At 33.9% G+C, this 19,417-nt stretch overlaps 1 long non-coding RNA gene across 2 annotated transcripts; it reads right to left on the reverse strand.

The window, feature by feature from the left end:
* Nucleotides 1-9,761: 9,761 nt before the first annotated feature.
* Nucleotides 9,762-10,668, reverse strand: LOC108359890 (uncharacterized). 2 transcript variants are annotated; one of them, XR_001847014.1, is made up of 2 exons: nucleotides 10,544-10,668; nucleotides 9,762-10,309 (listed from the first exon to the last, which is right to left on the reverse strand). It is a non-coding gene; the product is annotated as an uncharacterized LOC108359890 (long non-coding RNA). The 2 variants fall into 2 exon arrangements; XR_001847015.1 differs by having other exon boundaries at nucleotides 10,540-10,668.
* Nucleotides 10,669-19,417: the final 8,749 nt, after the last annotated feature.

A 19,417-nucleotide genomic window follows, 5' to 3' on the forward strand; every position in this document is an offset into this window, starting at 1 on the left:
ACTTAACTGTTTGCCGTTTCTATAGGTCACACCCATATGGGTTTTGATTTATTTTTATTATTGCCACTTGCAAAAAGCAAATTGGTTATAATCCAAATGTTATGGGCTTTTTTCACATACGTACGATTTGCATACATATGGGTCTTTCCATGAAAATGTAAACCGAAAATGCAAGCATATGAATTGAACTTTAAACTTCGTATTCAGATGGCGGAAAAAGGTTTATAAAACGCGAAACGGCGGAGAGAAGAACTAAAAAAAATTAAATTAAAAATTTAATTTAGTATATGTTTCTAGTAAAATTATTGTAGGGGGAATGAATCTGTCGCGTACGTTATGTCGCGTACGTTATTGTGTTTTTTTTTTTTTAATAAAAACTAACCACAGATAATTTCTATTAAAAAATTGGAGGGTTATAAAGGTACATTATTTAGCTTAGTTTAGGAATTTAAAAAAAAAAAAAACTCCCATGTTTCGCAGACTTTCGCATATACATATGTATATGTGCCTATACAGTACTTCTGTTTTTGTCTCGTACGTTATCACCTTGTTTTGAACGGATATTTTCCACACCAAAGTTTCGAGGCTGCTTATATTTTTCTCAAACATAGTACACTTGGGCTTCAACATAACCGTAATCTTGTTTTTCAGTAACTTCTATTTTTGAGAGATTTATGTTGCTCCATAAGCGCACGAAAGTCGCGTACGGCTGTATGTACATACATATGTGTATGTGTATATATGGAATCATACATATATCTATGGAATTTAAATACTAGACATTGCCGGTGAAAACAAAAGCGAAAAAATTAACATTCCTAATAAGTACTTATGAGAGCAAAATAATGGAAATTTGAATTTTCATTATTATTGTATTATAACTTTGGTACGATGTTTGTAAGTACCAGAATAAAAAAGACAGACCCATTGAAGTATATACTTATATGATCAGAACGTCGAGCTGAGTTGATTTAGCCATGTCCGTCTGTCCGTCTGTTTGAACGCAATATAGTCTCTCTGTTTTCGAGATATCGGGATGAAATTTGGTAAGTGGGTGTACTTTTATAATGTACTAGCAGAGCACCCGACGTCGTTCGGGATAAACAAATCAAAATATAAAACAGTAAAACAAATATTCAGTTCAGCATAATTTAAAGGAGACAAACTATTTTCTTTGTTTACATTAAGGCATCCTTGTGGGCCATACTTTTAGCTTTATCGTGCTTTAACCAATATATATTGATCATCACTTGTACTACAAATCTTGTTCCATTATTAATATTAGGTGGATTAAGGTAGCGATCAAATTTCTAAATTAAAATTATTGTACTACGGTACATTCCGTTTAGTTGCCTATTCGATTAGCTGTTTTAGTATAGCTGCACTTTTTTGGTAGAATGCCTAATTCAGAAGGAGTTTTATTCATTGTGAATGAACCTTTTTCGTTAAACAGCATCACGGGATTAAAAAAAACGATTTAATCTTTCCATTTCGAAATAATCTAAAAACGGTAAGGTTTCGAAAATAAACACATACAGTTTTAAATATCCGAGTGATCTAATAGATGAATACATATATGTATATCCCCCTTTTACAAACTCATTTATATATACTTTGAACACCTCCCACAGATAACTATGTCTGAAGTTATGGCTGGTTAAAAATGTCCCGCCTATGGGAGGTGCCACGCCCCCTTGTCGGATCCCAATTTTTTCACCCTATTATAGGCGTCATGGCAATACTCTGTCAAAATTTTGTTCAATTCTGTTCGTCCGTTTACACTGCAACCTGACACATACACACATACAAACATACCTTCACAAATATATAGTAGGATTAATCATTTGTCGGAACCGGAAAAATCGGACCACTCGCACGTGAGATATGAGTGTTGTTTCCATAGATGAGAAAGATTATTGCCAAATGTTCAGTGCTATTAATCAACACACAATCATGAACCACGACCTAAAAAGAGTTGGAATACGGCGCGGCGCTGCGCGGCGGGGTTCGGCGCGTGTGGCGCGCGGACACGGACAGCCGTGACGCTACGCAAATTTACTGTTTCAAAGAGCAATAATGTCAATGGATTTTCTTTCGCTTTTCAAAAGGTAATAATGTCAATGGATTTCGCCCCCGTATGCGAAATAGTGTCAGTTGACATTATTTCTGTTGATCTTGTTACCTGTCAGCACTGATTTCTCTACGAGAAATTTTTGATATGATAAGTCAGCAAATATCTGCATAATAACACTTTTTCTATCATTTTGGAAAGCTTGGAATCTGTAATTCATTAAAACTTGTTAGCTTAAATCAGAATTTTTTAGTGCATTGACTTTCATAATAAAAACAAAACCTACAAAATTCTCCTAACCGAAAACAACAACCTCATGCGAAAATTACTTCTTAAAAGCCGTTCTTGTTTCACGCCTGTTTAAAAGCGAAATAAGTATCGCATGTTCCCTGCAAACCAAAGTTTCCGAAATCTTAATGAAATCTTTAGGGGTATTTCATTTCTGTAACGATTTGTTTACGAAGAAAATTATATGAAGTGGTTGACACGAACTCGCAAAAAGAAATTTCTGTATGAAATAAAAAGAAAATTCTGAAAAAAATCTGCACGAAATTCTGCACATAGCATCATTATTTTCACTGCTTTACCGATTTTCTTCCGAAATTTCGTAAATCCAATTTTTGGAAGCAAATCTCAATTACGCGGTTTTGCAGAATGGCGATACGCTGTTTTGGACAATATACATATGTATGTATGTGTATATGTTTGTTATATGCCCTTATCAAAATTGGCAATATTAGCTTAATTTTACAGTTAGAAAGTGTGACTAAATTTGTATTGTTTTTAGTTTCTCAGTGAATCATTATTTTTCACTTAATTTTTAAATGGGAAAATGAAAGCGCATAAACATTTTTGTGGCTAGAAATTGATGAATGCGTCAGTGAACTAAACACATAAAAAAATTACTTAGATATTTCGCTATGCATTTCTCGGAATTTCTCCTCCAACCTCCAACGTGGGGTGTAGGTTGTCACACAAATGGAGTGAATTATAATTTTATGGCGACCACGAACGTCAGATGCACTGTGTTTATTTTTAGAAGCCTTTTTGGGGAAGAAATACATGTGAAGGTGTGCCTTTGCCTGCATTCGGGCGACAGCCATAAAAAACTACTATTTGAATGTGGGTTGGACCACAACCAACCGACTTCGTCAGGTTTGAATCTGAAGTCAATTCTTAAAAATTCAAAATGGTGGTTACAATATGACTAATGGACTTTTTTTTAAATTATCAAATTTTATGAAATTTGATATCCAAAGGTTCTTTGAGTGGCTGATTACAAATCGGAAATCAGTTTTCAAAAATTCAAAATTGCGGATCCAAATAAAGATCCATCCGCCATATTGGATCCGCCATTTTTAGATTTTGAAAACTGATTTCAGTTCATCCGCCATATTGTATGCTCCATTTTTGAGTTTTTAAGAACTGACTCCAAATTCGTAATCAGCAACAACAGAGATCCTTGGATAAGAAGTTTAAAAAAGTTTGAAAAATCACAAGGCAATATTTTATTGGCTGATTCGGCATAGGGATTGTTAAGGGTTGTTTTCCCCAATAGAAATTATATTTAAATGAGTTGATCAAGAATAACATAAAAATACGGATTCTTTGTTTTTGTCTATAATTTCCGAAAATAGAATTTTGTCGGACGGTGTTACACATCTTAACGTATCGATTTCAGACCTACAAGATAATTTAGAGAACAATCTGGTAAAAAATTGCTATTATAACACAAATGACTAGAAGAGAGAAAAAAATTTATCAGCTTTTTCTTGTGATTTTTATCAAATTTTCCGACTTTCACACACTGCAATTGAAGAACGTATACTATATGTAAGAAAAAAAGTTAGCCATTATATTTTATAGAACACTTTATTACAAAATTTTTAACCGAAAATTAGCTTTTGGTAAATGTAAATAATATTTTTTTCGTAGATACACTTAACTGTGTAGAAAGCTCAAAGGCTTTGGTTTTCTACATGCATATAAGTACGAACGCACCTACATACATATGCATATGTTCAGATGTATATGTGCATAAATACATATGTATACGCATTTTATGAGTGTGCATTTAATTCATACCGAAATTGTATAAATGCAGATTTGTATTCAATTCATCCAACTAACAATTTTACGCTCCAAGAAGAAAGGTGTGTCGTCTTTTGCTGCCATTAACATTTACCACCGACACTTTTCCGTCTTCTGCCAATTTGTGGCCAATTGTTTAGGATTGCACATAAAGCTGCCGACGTCCGCCAATTGCCAGAGTGTTGTGTTACCCTGCCGGTTGTCTGACTAATTGACTAACTGACTGGCAATTCGCACAGCTGACTAACAACAATCCAACATGCTTGAACTGACTTCTATTAACGCCAAGAATATTTTTTTTCCTAAACCTCTTTTGCCCAACCTTGCTCGATCCGCGACTACTCTCACTGTACATACAAATACAATCTATATTATTATCATAATATATATTTATGCACATATGCCAAGCTCTCACATGTAACAACTTATTGCAACTATTGTTTATATGTAGGTACAAGCAGTGATGGAAAATCAAAATTTAAAATTGTGCCTAATTTTTCCGAAAAAATGTGCCTAAACGCAGGGCAATGTGCCAATAAATTAAAAATCGCCGTTAGGTACCATTCCCTTTATAAAATATATACTATATACAACACTTATTGCATATTGAAAATACAGAAGTTCACGGAAACCCTTTGTTATATGCACGTCATTTTGAGCCATTTCATATTTCCACTTTATTATACTAAAATTAAATGGACTATAAAAATGCATACCCGAAAGTACTTGTGTAGTTAAAAAAAAATACGTAGGAACAAAAATCGTCGTTCAATCCATTAACTCTGAATTACAAATATACAAAGCATCAGTATATTTTATTACTAAAGTATTTGCAGATTAAATGCGCAACCAATTTTTTAAAGAAAAAATGTGCCCAACGCAGCTGAAGAATGTGACAAATACAGTGTCCATGAGCGATAAGAAACACATTTGGAAACATCAACTCATTCTAATAAAGCTAACGCTCTATATTCCCGATTGATAGCTTCTGCATTTATCATCTCGGCTTAAGGAAATAATTTTATATGTATAGGTACAATATTATTCGTATCGCCAGAGTTTACGGCCTTTGGCTCGAAAGCCGAAACGGCTTTAAAAAATTTCCTTATCAAGGTTCTCTTTCTTGGCAAAATTTAACATTAAATGGTAAAGCATTTAATTTAAAAAATTTAATTTAAATTTCTGTAAAATTGTCTGTAGCAAGAAATACGTATTTCGGCATATGTTCCACAAAAAAAATGTATCTAAAATGGGTATATGATTATTTAAATCTAAAGAGATTCAATATTTGCTTTGGAGATGAAATCACCACAAATTTGTTTAAACCAAAATTGTAAGCGTATATGCAGAAAGTAAATGAGAGCTTCTTCTGCTTGCATTTCTATGTTTATATCATTTATCAATTTAAGCATATACTATAAAAAAGTAAAAAAAAGTAATAATTTTATTGGCGGCTCCGAAGGAAATATTTATTAGTTGTATTGAGTTACGCCAAAATAGTGCCGGCTGCTTCCGAAAGGGCCGAAAGAGGCACAATGCACATTCATTTTCCATCACTGGGCACAAGTATACACGTATATGTATATGGATGTAGTTTGGTAGCTATCTGCCTACGCGGCAGCCTGCGCCTATCTTTCGGCGACTATCTTGTCAGCTGCTGCTGCTGCTGCTGGAGTGGCGGTAGTTGCAATTGCAATTCGCAATAGTAGGCAATATTATTGAGAAACACTACATGCACGCTCCTGCTGCACTCCGATCGTCCAATCATCAATTCTTCCATGCATCCAACTAAATATCCGCTCAATCCATCCAATGCTTCGACGGTTGGCTGATTGGCTGCGTATCTTCTCGATCTGCCTGCGGTTGATGTTGTAAACTAAGCCTACATACAATTGATATTAATTCAATGTGGATTTTTTTCCTTATTTTTATATGTCTGAGCCGATTTTTTTATTTATTTATTTTTTTTTATTTTACTGGTTGTCTTATTTAAGTCTGATTTTAGCATTATCTACAACTGCAACTCCCTTCGCCTGTACATATGTGTGTAGTATGTACGAGTATGTCATCTGCTTGGATCCGGTGCGTTCTTATTATGAGTTCCGTCTCATCAATTTCCTTTTGTTAGCTTGATTTCATCCTATCATGTTTTTCCGCCCATAATACTGTCACATCGACGTTGTTATAGCGCTGTGCTGCCTTTAGGGTTCTTATTATCATAAACTAGTAGAAGTTATTGATCTGCTCTGAGTTCGGCTTGTTTGGCATGCTTGAGGTGGCGAAGAGATGGTATTAAAGACACGTACTTTAACTAGATATGTATGTACTTAAATATACATATGTATATGTATATATGTGCACTAATAACTAAATATTATGAACCTTGAAAGCAAGTTGAGTAACCTCCTGCAACTGCGGAAGAGAAACATTTACGCTCTCCATATATTCCCACTGAACAGTGTCCGTTGATAAAAGCAGCTTATCTGTTTTTGCCTTGTTCAATTGAAACAAACCTGAACCATAGTTCGCTCGAAAATAGTTTGCTGGCTGGCATTTTGGTCAGAACTGATTAACTAAAGATGATTTCCTTTCCTTGCTAGCTCTCATCCGCGATAGAAAGAAAGGAAAACGGAGTGTGCAAGTTGAGCAACTCGGGCAAGTCTAGCAAGGTAAGCAAGTCGGGCGAGTCGAATAGGTCGGGCAAGTCTATTATTGGGCTCGGCCCCTCGGGGAGTAATCGTGGTGGCTATGCGTTACCACCCAAATTCGGTAGAACCGGCCTTGGTTGGTTTAGTGCGGAGTTGCATTTCAACCGGGTGCCGGACCCAAAGTACGGCAGACGCTTTAGGTAAGCTTCGAGCCCTGCTGTCCTGGCAGGTACCTACGTTAAATACCGGCGCATCTGTGCCAGGGAACCCAGACTACATTCTTTGCGGATGGCATAGCCAAATCGTTTAGTTGAAACTATTCCATGTTATATTACTACCTTCGAAGATTTATTGTTGCACTGTAGAGATTAAATTGCAGCCTAGTTGTAAAATAGCGGCTGATCGATTATTTTAATGGAGTAAAGTTCCTAGGGAAGAGAGCAGTCTTCTATATATCTTTTAATTCAGCTCGGAAGACACCGCGGTCCGAATGGATGTTGCTACCGATTTTACTATTTAATTTATAGCCATCGCTGAAGATTAAAATAGAACTAGAGTCAAGCTTTTTACACTTTACCGGTCGCTCATATCGGAGACTTTTGTCGAAAACTTATTATTGAGTTAAAATCCAGAACTATGTAGAATAATCTAGCTAGATATAATATCTAGCATTTTAGAGTCAAAATTTTGCTACCCGCCGGTGCCGGTGTAATGTATACTGTATTTTTACTTTAAAGTTATGGTCACCAAGCGTTACTTTGAAAGACAATTTAAGTTAAATATAGATACTTATTAACTTCGAAATATGTCGAGATATTCAACTAAGTGGTGAATTACATATATTTCGAACATATCTACTGACACATTTTAATGTATTTCTTTTAATAAATGTTAAGTCGATTATGAAGTCGGTGTGGGATGAATCGTTGGGCGCTGAAAGGTGATTGGTATAAAAAATACTCTACACGCTCGAAGCTAACAAATTTCAGCTGCGTCCCTACATGTGGCATCAGTGGTACTAAGTACATTGTACTTACCTATCGCTCAAAATGTCAAGTTACACAAAGATCTACACGTACATACGTAATCTGAGTAAATTCTTATATAATAAGTAATAGATTTTTGTGACACTTTAACATTTTATAGAAGACAAAAACAGATTTCAAGACCAGAAACAAATAGCCAAGATAGAATTTGTTAAGATGACACTTTAGTTTGACGTTATAATAATTATTATAAAAATAATATTTTGACTAAGTGTTTGACCGATCTGTTCCTCCAATTTGTGTAGAACCTCTCGCTGTCGTTACACAAACTGGAAGGACTTACAGTTTTACGCTGTCACCGAACGGCTAATGGATTTTATGAGAGGCTTTTTCATGGCAGAAATACACTCCTGGGTTGACCATTGCCTGCCGAGGGGCGACCGATATAATAAAAAGATGTTTTCTAATTTTGATGTTGTTCGCACCAGGGATCAAAACGAGGTCCTGCGTAGTGGTAGGTCACACCTTCAACCACGCAACCACAGTGGCCGTCATGAACATCCATGAACAGCGACAAACAAATAAACCGATGTTGTCCAAATATCGAGAAGCATAGATAGATGTTTGTGCATTCGATTTTCTCTCAAACCATCGATTATTTACAAAAATCGATGTCAATGGCGCAGCTCTAATCCCGTAGACATGAATGATTGATAATGATGTGTTGTATGAAACGTTCAAAACTTGAATTTATTTTTATAAAAAAAGGACAAATTTCTCTTGACTTTAACATGGCGTTATCATTACAAAATTTCCACATATCCTACAATGCGCTTCATGATCATTTTTTCCATTTTTTATATGCATAACCAGAAGATAATTTAGCTAGGCTACCTTAAGTGAAACCATTCTAAAAAACTTACCCCATAAGGACTGAAAAAGTGCAAGACAGCTCAGCCGCGTATCTGTCCAGCAACTTGTACTATTTTGACATTTTCCTGAAGATAAAAAAAGGAAGATTTTAACAAGATAAACGAAAAAGAAAGAAGGCAAACTCACCGGATATTGTTAAACATGTTAGAAAAAATTTTTCGTTATCGATTTTTGATTACTAATAAGAGAAATCTTAACCTTTTCTTTTTAACAAAAATCTGCCCAAAATTAAATAGGTCTCTGCATTGACCTACATTAAAATAAAAACAGGATAATTTAAGTGAGGACCACGACACCAGGACAATTTGTCTAAACCAGTACAAATCCTGGAAAACCAGGACGTCTGGCAGGCCTAGACAAAGACTGCAATACTTCAGTTCTTCCACAGTCGATGCCCCTAAGATTAGGTATTCGACTACGTTTAGCTTTTATAAGGGGGCTAATAACATCTGAGGCCGTCAAGATAAGGAACCATCAAAGGGATACAAAAGATTCTCTATATTGCGGTGTCCGTTGTTTCTGTTTGACCCAAAAAATTTACATTAGATTATATATTGACATAACTTAGTTTTAAAAATATTTTTTTTGTCCGTTGCTTAATCAGACTTCAAATTAATAGTAGAGTTCACTCGTTGATGCGAAAATGCGAAATACGAAAATTTGCGTTTGTTTTGTTTGCTTTGCTGTGCGTTTGTGCGAAACGGCGCCATAACAGTGCAGCTCTAGTAATATTTTCTTTATATTTGGACGTAAGTAAAGTATACGAAAGTATTGTAAAATTATTCAAAAATTCGTAAATTTAAGTACCTATGTATGTATGTATGTACTTATATAAATTTTTGTGCACTTACCTTTTAAAAATCCTCTATTCAGCTTGGTGGTTCCAAATCGTCTATTTATTTTTAGATTAGTAATAAAGGCACAACTTTAAACATATTTTAGTCAAAAAATGAAAAAGAAAAATAACGCAACACGACGAAAGTGTCTGCAATTCTTTCGTGATCACAATAGTTTTAAATTTCGTTTTTGTTCTTACCAATTCGGCAATTAATTTTCAACCATTTGATCTTGCTATTTGTTTTCTTATTATTTTACCTCCTAAATGTATAATATTCGATGTAAAATCTGAGCCCTATAATATACGATTTAAGTTCAAATAGTATTTTTAATTCGATTTTAATAAAAGCATATTAATTTTTTAAGCATTATTTTTAATTCGTGATCACTATTCGCACAACCTTTTTTTTATAGAATATCCGGAATCACGCAAACCACGCGATATACGCTCTTTCGCAATGCCGAGAACAAATACAAAAAAAACACAAATTGTAGTCGGTTCAGACACCACACAAAAACTAATGAACTTTGCCAATGTTTGTTCGACGCGGTAGACCGGTTTTTTATTCCTATTTCACTTGAATGAATGAAAGATTGCCGCTCATTGCCCAAAGCAAGAATTAATTTTTAGATGTAAGTTTTTTTTTAGTGCTTGATTTTTTCGATTAGTTTTTTAATTATCAATTCAGGCGGAAAAATGCTAACGCCAATCGCGAATGAAACACACCAATCGCGGATGTTCACTACATTTGAAGCAGAATTAGATTTAAATCGTCGTTTAAAGTACAAAACCGCGTATCGTCATTCTGCAAAACCGCGTAACTGACATTGGCTGTCAAAAATTGGATTTGCTTACACAAACTCTTGGCTTAATCCTTATATAGATATATTCCTATATAATCCTAATATAAAATTCTAAACACTTGTAGTCAACAACGTACGTAACATATTGGATATGTTCATACATACATACATACATATGTATTTATTTTAGTATCGTAAGTTAGTAAAATATCGTATTGCAATGTAAACAAATATATTTGAATACCGACGAAAATCGCGCCACCACCATTCATCTATAAGACTACGTCACACAAACGAAAGAGTCGAAACGAGACTAAATTCAGCGCTTCGCAAAAATTTACAGCTCAGTGTATTGTGTGATCATCGCTGACTTCGGGAGCTTATTGTTGGCGGAGCAACGTAGCAAATGTGGAGCCCAGAGTGGAGATGCGAGCGTCATGAATTTGATCTGCTGAGATGCAAACTAGGGTTGTGAAAGATTCAAAAAAATTTATGCATACTTTAGCCAGATGTTTTATTGTGTTTTGTACTGTCACATTTATATGTACATGAACTTTAACATATTTATTGTTTTTTTCCTTTGATTCCTTTTTTTTTGCTTTATTTTCATTTATTTATTTGTTTTCATATTAGTTCATTTTATTTTATCTCAATTTTATTTAACTATTTAAAAATGTAAAATGCATGCTTATTTTTTTTATGAAAAAAATTCTTATTTAATATTCCACCCTAATATCAATCGATACAAAATTAACGTGTAATGCCCGCCAGAGATCACTGAGAAATTTTCAGCAAATGAACGATGCAAAGTGTGCTCTTATGAAGCTCCAACACCTGAACCGGTTGTTAGCGTTCACTGGAGTCAGATTGGAGCTACAAGCTCTCTCACTTTTCTCGACTCCACTGCAACGCTCTTTTCGCGCAATGAAGTAAAAACATACTCCATATATGTATGTATGTACATTAGACTGCATCACCAAAAAAAGTTGGGGATTACAAAATGTATTATATGTTAAGACGTCCACCAAAATATTTCGGAAAAATATTAAGATTTAAGCTAGCTGGACCGATTTGAAAATACCTCTAAAAATGGTGTTTTTTATGAATAAAAATTGTTTCTTAAGGAACTTTTTGAAAAAACAAATTAGGCTTAAAAATTCTGCATACAAATATTTAAAAATCTTTTCAACTAAATCGTAATAATGAGATTTTTGATGCTGTTTTTTTACTTTTTTCAAAGGTTGATTTACGAAAAACTTAAATGACTGGGCCAAAACTATTCTGATATCGGTAGAAAGGTATTTTCCCACTATTTGTATTTATGTGCAAAAAAAGTCATTCATGTCCCAATATTTTTTTTTCAAATACCAACACATCTTAATTCAACTTTGAATGATATTCATTCATCCTACCTTTCTCTTGCATCCTTTGAATGAGTTTATTAGCAAATAAATAAAAACGGTGAGAAAATACCTTTCCAATGATATATCAAAAGTCTAAATCGGAATAGTTTAGGCTCAGTTATTCAAGTTTTTCTTATACCAATCTTTGAAAAAAGTTAAAAACAGCATCAAAAATCTCATTATTTCGATTCCGTTAAAAATTTTTTCTACATTTTTTTAAATTATTTTCTTCCAAATTTTTTAAGCCTTAACCGTTTTGTCATTTTAGGGCATTTTTTCAAAAAAAAACTTTAAGAAACTATTTTTATTCATAAAAAACTCCGTCTTTGGAGGTATTTTCAAATCGGTCCAGCTCACTTAAATCTTAATATTTTTTTTTCGAAATATTTTGGTGGACGTCTTAACTATATAGATTTTATAATTCCAATGGAAAAACAGTTCCGATTTTTTTTTGGTATGGGGAGTGATGCAGTCTAATGTACATACATATATACATACGTACACATATACATAATCGAACTTTACCTACGAATGGGCGAACAACTCCCACTCCCACTCCCACCAATATATGCGCATAAGATTAAAGCGCTCTCACTAACACTAATAGACTCTTTGCATAGCCAAGTATGTAGTTACATACATACATTAGGTTAAGGCGTAGATTAAAAAAATTAAAATTAACAAATGTAATTTAATACCCAAATGCAATACTACTAACTAACTGCGACACACCTTAACCGACTCCAATTGGGGCCAAAATTTATAAGTGATATCTTCGGCTATCGTAGCGTCAACGTAGGGGTTAAGGCTTAGAAAATCTGATGTAAAATTTGCTCCTACATTTAAGGACCAATCTAATGTACATATATGTATATCGACCGTCTGCTTTGTTTATTTATTCCTTGGCGGCATTTTCATGCTGCAAAGTGGTTCTGCCACCCTCTTTAACTATATGTATGGGATAGTAAAGACAAAAACTCGCTTACACAGGTACGCATCTACATACACACCCATATAAAAGTATTTATACATACTTATATGTGATCTTATTAAATGATGTTCAGTTAAATGCGAAGCATCGTGTATATATGTATATATACATACATACATACATACATACATACATACATACATGTGTACATAGTGTGACGCGATCATACCCCGAGCCGTTGAGGACGTTCGTAGACATTAGACTGAGAATATAAAATCAAAATAAAACACGGAATAAACTTTGCTATCAAAATAACAACGCTAAATACTTCAAATGGGAGGTTTTTAATCTTTTGTTTTGGTTGTTGTTATTGTTCTGCGTTGTTTTTTCTTTTATTTCTTTTTTTTTTAATACGTATGTATGTATGAAGTCTTTTTTTCTTGGTATTTGGGTATTCTCTTGCAACTCAATTCGACTCAACCCCACGCAGCATGTCAATGCTTCGTAAATAAAAAAAAAGCTTGTAAAAAGAACGAGGTGACATAGAAAATATAAATAATGAAGAAAAAAGTAATGGCCTCGCTAATCCATTTCAGCACTAGTTGAACTGTTGAACCGTTGAATCCGCTGTGGTTGTTGTTGTGGTTTATTAGGTTTGTTCCACACACTCCCCGGGCTCTCTCGGTAATGCGAGCGTACATAAAAACAATTAAAAAAGTCCAAGTTCGGGCGGAGCCGAACATTAGATACCCGGCGCAAGTAATTAATTTAGTTTTTTTTTCACCTTTCCGAAAAATACCGCTACATGGTAAGCAGGGGTGATTCTACTCCTATTTCAAATATCTTCCATAAACTTATATAGTTCTATGTGTGCCAAGTTATGTGTGAGCATGTGTTAGCCAAGTTATAACAATTTTAAACCAAACTTCGAAACTGCTGTACTAGTTTTTACTCCGAAATTAGAAAATAAAAATTGCCAAAAATGTCGAAGTTTAACTTCAGAATCATAATAATTTAGCTCTCAAAGGGCCTAGAGACTCCCACCTTGGCTTAAATTAAAGGTCTTGAATAGCACTAAAACTGACTTGTTGTTCGAGGGAGATAAAATTGTGTGAAGGATGCACAGCTGCATGCAAATCATAAAAAATGCAATATAGAATGCATTTTTCAAATTGAAGGGTTGACATTTTTTTCGTTTTTTTAACAGTGGAATCGTGTTTCTCTCCTCAAAATTTATAACATTAGTATAATAAAAAATAAAAAAATTTTTTTTTTTTTTAATATATCCGTTGGATTTTGCATGTTTTTCGAAGAACACTACTTTTCACCAATTTTTTTAAGGTCAGCTGTTATGTACGTATTTCAAACTGACTTCTTGCACATTTCTTCCCGGAAAAAAAGTCCGGGCAGTTTCGGGCACCAAGAAGAAGACATTTATATACCATCCATAAGTGGAAGGTATTCGCTCTCTATTACCCACTTTTCTAGCGTGAGGAACGCTTTCTGGGCTGCTTTGAGCACCCGCATTTACCCGCGGCCTCGTGTGCAACAAACCTATTGTGTTCAATTTTTTATTTGGTTTTGAATTATCATACGTGGGCAACAATTTAATTAAGTCGATGCCTTTAAATTACGATCGTTAATAACGTGGATTTCCCGGGCCAGCTGCCAGTTGACTTTCTTCATACTTTGAGGCGCTTTCCCACCTTTCTTTTAAATATTCTATTTTATTGCCTTTATGTCAATAAGCAGTTGCAGGCTGTTGCCCTTAATCGCTACTCTATTCTTGTGTATGTTTGTATATGAGCACATATTTATATACGCATGAGTGTAAGTTCAGAAGCTGAATGCATAGATTAGAACTCCTAAAAATGTACTTGCTTCCCAATGAGTTTTCACCACGAACAGCCTTCAAAGAAGGGCCAGGCAAAATACACACTCACACATAGAACACTTAGGCAGTCTGCACACGGTTTGTATAGCTTTTGCCTTAGCCTCGTGCCTGAGCTAATGGCTGCCTGGCACTGCTGCTTTAAAGTCAACAAAGTGTGATAAGCTCCAGGTGAGGATCCAGAATTGAATTTTGGGGGAGGGATCAGATTTCAGCTAAAAAATATTTAAATACATACATACTTTGTATTATTTAAGAAACTTTTTATTACAGATTTAAATATTGAAATTTCTGACTTCTGTACTTATTGTTGCTATCTCATAAATCCATCTGCAGCGTTGATCATATTTTACTTTTTAAATCCACCAAGTAAAAAGTTGCTGCTAAGTCCACTTTTTCTAAAATTTTTATATTTTTAAAGCAAGAAGCAAGAACAATTCAAAATGCATCGTTTTCTAAAATACACACTTATTTTATTTCTAACCGTTTCTGCTCAGTGATAGGCAAATTTGCTAGGTCCAAAACAGTCACACTGAACCAAAAATCCATCTCTGGATCAAAGAAAAACTTTCCTTATTTTAAGGACGAAATCCGAATGAGTAAAAACTTCTCCCGAATGCGTAATTTTTCTTTGGAATGTGTAAAAACGTACACGAAAATATGGAACCGTGGATTTAATCTATCATTTTGAAGAAATGTTGGCCATGAAAAGAAGATACAACTTCTTTAGTGTTGTTTCATTCCCATTTTTCTTCATTTTGCTGTTTTTCTTCAATTAAGAGAAATTTTTTTTTTGGTGCACAGAAAATGTGATAAGTAACAAATAATATAAAAACGTTTCATTAGAAATTTAAATCTGACCTGACGACTACTATAGAACTATCCAAACACTTTTATTTTTCTCCATATAACTAAGGGTCATCCTAATGTACATATGTATGTAGTACAGTACTAATAGCCAGTTTCAGAAAGGAATTTAAGTCAAAATAATTTTTTATTCAAATTTAATATGAAAACTGACAGAAGGGGAAACATAATATTTTCTCTGTCGTGCCATTTCAAAGCGTGTGCCTAACTTCTTCGCTTTGGTTTTCCAATGCATTGATGTGATGGCGATAGTCACACCTTATCTGAATATGTACAACGAAAGACCACCTACAAATAACTACATACATTAATGTACATACATATGTAACTATGTACTTATGTACATCATTGTACATTTAAAAAGAATAATTTATAATCGTTAGAATGAATGGTTTATTTAATCTGACTAAGTACCCACATACAACCCAAGCATTTCTCTTGATTTAAAAATTCTTTGATGGAAAGTTCCCTTTCTTAAATCAGCTTAAGATTTCATTTTCTTGTTATGTATGTACATATATCTCACTTAATAACCGAAGTAACAATTACTAATTAATACCGTAGTTATATCTGGAATATTTTTATGCATTAGAGTGCACCCTCATATAGATATAGTTAGGAAATTTATTTATTATATGAATGTGTGTGTATATGTATGTATAAAATTTACCAAATATACATACATACATATGAGACCACCCACTCATTAGAACCGATAAATAAAAGTGCATTTAAGGCGATTAACGCCAACAACCATTCATTCATGAATATGTCTTAAGGTCAACTAAAACGATAGGCAAGTCATTAGAGATTATTTAGAGCGCGAATTGCATATATGTGTATAAGCTATTGAAGCAACAATTAATGGAAACTAAATGAGATTATACGTGGGCCTACTAGCTGGATGCTTGTACATTAGGGTGGTCCAAAAATGCGTGTGAAAAGCAAAGTCGTAATTTTTATGCTCTCACCCCCCTAGGATTTGTTCTATACCGAAAAAATAGACTCTAATTTTTTTATTTTGAAATCAAGAAATATTTAGAGGTCGCTGAAAGCGCCCAAAGTCTTCCATGTATTTTATATGGGGAAAAAACCACTTATCGTAGAAATGGTATAGAATTCGTGAAAATCAGTATTTTTTCAGTATCTGCAGGAGATTCCCAGTAATAATACCCGATTGTTTAGTTAACCATTTTTTCATCGCAACTATAATTTATATGTCCGCCAAAACCGCACAAAAACCCCGAAAAATGCAATAGGGGGGAACAATAAAAAATCGTTAGTATTAAAAAATTGTTAAATAAACAATTGGGTATTATTATTGAACGTCTCGTGAAGAGAACCAGGGTTTTCCGATCGAAAAATATTGATTTTCAAGATTTCTATACCATTTCTACAAAATTTATTTTTTGCCATATAAAAATACATTGAAAACTTTGAGCGCTTTGAGCGACGGCTAAAGGTTTTTTTATTTCAAAATAAAAAAATAGGAGTATACTTTTTTCGATATAGAACAATCCTAAGCGGTGAGAGCAAAACAATACCGACTTTACTGTTTTTGGACCACCCTATTGTACATACGAATACATCTGTACACATGTACATATTTATATGTACAAAGATACAGGTATATGTATTTATGCAAAACATGAATATGAATCTGGATGTGAATTAACAAAGACACCCACTTTGTCAGGTAAATATCTTAACATAATTTCATTTCATTTATTTTCCTATCCCTGCAATCATTGTAAATGATGAAGCTGCAGCTGTTGTCACGTGTGGGTGTTCCTTTAGAAGGAGAACAAAAATATGTACATATGTGTATTAGAGTGGTCCAAAAAAAAACATTTCCAAGATTAGGCACTTTCCAAAATGTTTCCTTTTGCTGGTACCAAACCTTACGTTTCTAAGTATAAATTAAGAGGATGCTCATATTTTACTCTAAAAGTATTGTGTACATATATTAATCAAACAATTGGTTAAGTAACCTAAGAACATTCCAAATTTAAATTATCTAAAAAAATATCACAAGTTTCAGTTGTCGTGGCAACAGTACCTTTTTTGTAAAAATCACCAATATTTTTGCCAGTTTCACAGCGGTAGAAAGCTGAAAGTTGGTATAGCTATTACAAATATTAAAAGGAAAAAACTAAGGTGGTGCCCGTTTTCTAGGATGAAATTTTTTCACCATACAAAAATAGGACCACTTTAATGTATATGTTTAAATCGGTACGCATGCGTATGTTATATGATTATTCGATTATACTCATTTATACCGCGCGGCGCATCTCCATTACACAGAAAGTGCATGCAGGTCCACATACATACTTAAAAAAAGAGAACATTTGTGCATACATACATACATATTTGCATGTGTGTTTTGTGGATTTGCTTATAAAGCGCCGCGCATTAAAAAAGCCACACCCTAAGCGTAAAAGCGGAAAAAACAGTAAGAAATATGGGTAGTTGAAAGGATCATTGAAGACCTCACTCAAGGTCTACAAAAAAAAAATTGTTTGAACATCCGTATGTACATATGCGCATGTACATATGTATGCATTTGGTTTTTTAAAAGCTTGCCACGAACCACAACATGACAACCCATAATCAGCATGTACCAAATAAAAAGGCAGCATCAGCAGCTCCACAAAAAGGTGGACGCAGCAGAATTGAAAAAGACAGCGCGAGGAGTGAAAAACTGAAACGACAATTCATCCTGAGGGCCCAAAGTGTTGTGACGATTGAAACATGAGCCAACTCGCCGCACAGCGTACAGCTTCAATCGACTGGCGCAACAATTGAGTGAATAAATAAAGCAAAAATAAAACAAGATTAAAAAAAAAACTTTAAATACAAATGCATTGCTATAAGAAAGGCAATCTTCTTCATACAGGCTCCAATTGCAAGCGAATATCAGCTCGAGGAATAGGCACAGCAAAAAAGATTAAGCAATGATGTACATTGGGGTGGTACCAAAAAAAGTTTGAAATGATAAGCTCTCACCTCCTAAGATTTTCTTACATGGAAAAAAGAACATGCTTATTTTCTTTAAAAAAATATATATATATTTAGAACTGCCTCAAAGCCCATGAAGTTTTTTTCGTAGAAATTGTTGATATTACAAATTATTAAATAAACAAAATGTCGATTTTTAAGAATTCTATACCATTTTAACGAAAAAGTGTTTCCCCCATACAAAATTCATTGTGGTTGTTCACGCTTGCCTGATTATCAGGTTATCTGGTTAAATATAATATTTCTGTAGTGTATTTTGTTTCTGTACAAGAAAAATATAAGGATAATTATTTTTAAGCAGATAACCTGATGACCGGGCAAGCGTGAACAACCACAATGAAAATTGTTGGGCTTTGAGGCAGTTCTCAATATTTTTTTTTAACAAAAAAAATACGGGTATTCTTTTTTTTCGTTTAGAAAATTCCTAGGGGCTGATAGCTTAACATTTGAAACACCCTAATGTACATGCAGGGAAGCCAACTCGTGGCGAATTCCCCAGTTTGCGAGGGGAATCAGGAAATGGACCTTTTTGTGGGGAATTTCAGTTCGTTCAATTCCAGTACAACAGAGTTTCAAATGGCTAAAAATCACGGTAGCTTTTTTAAAAATTTCTTTGTCGCATTTGCTTTCATATAGCGAATAAACACAAGTTATTTTTATATTGAAGAAAACCTCAACAACTTCGGCAAAAAAAATTCTAAAACGAAAATTGTTGCCCACTTGAAACTTGCACTAGAATTGAGTGAGTTTCTAAAGTGCATACTCAAAATCTTTCTAGAAAATCGATTTAAAAGGTCGACCCTTTTATGAAAACTGTTTATTTTTTGTTTTTAATTGCAAAAAGTTTGGAGCTTGGATTTAAACGGTTTTCGTTAAAGAGTGAACTACATAAATATATATTTATAAAAAAATAACTCAAATTAAATAACAAAAGAAT

Source organism: Rhagoletis zephyria, unplaced genomic scaffold (assembly GCF_001687245.7).
Source record: "Rhagoletis zephyria isolate East Lansing unplaced genomic scaffold, Rhagoletis_zephyria_1.1 Rzeph_scaffold_00485, whole genome shotgun sequence".
In the NCBI taxonomy this organism is placed as follows: Eukaryota; Metazoa; Arthropoda; class Insecta; order Diptera; family Tephritidae; genus Rhagoletis; species Rhagoletis zephyria.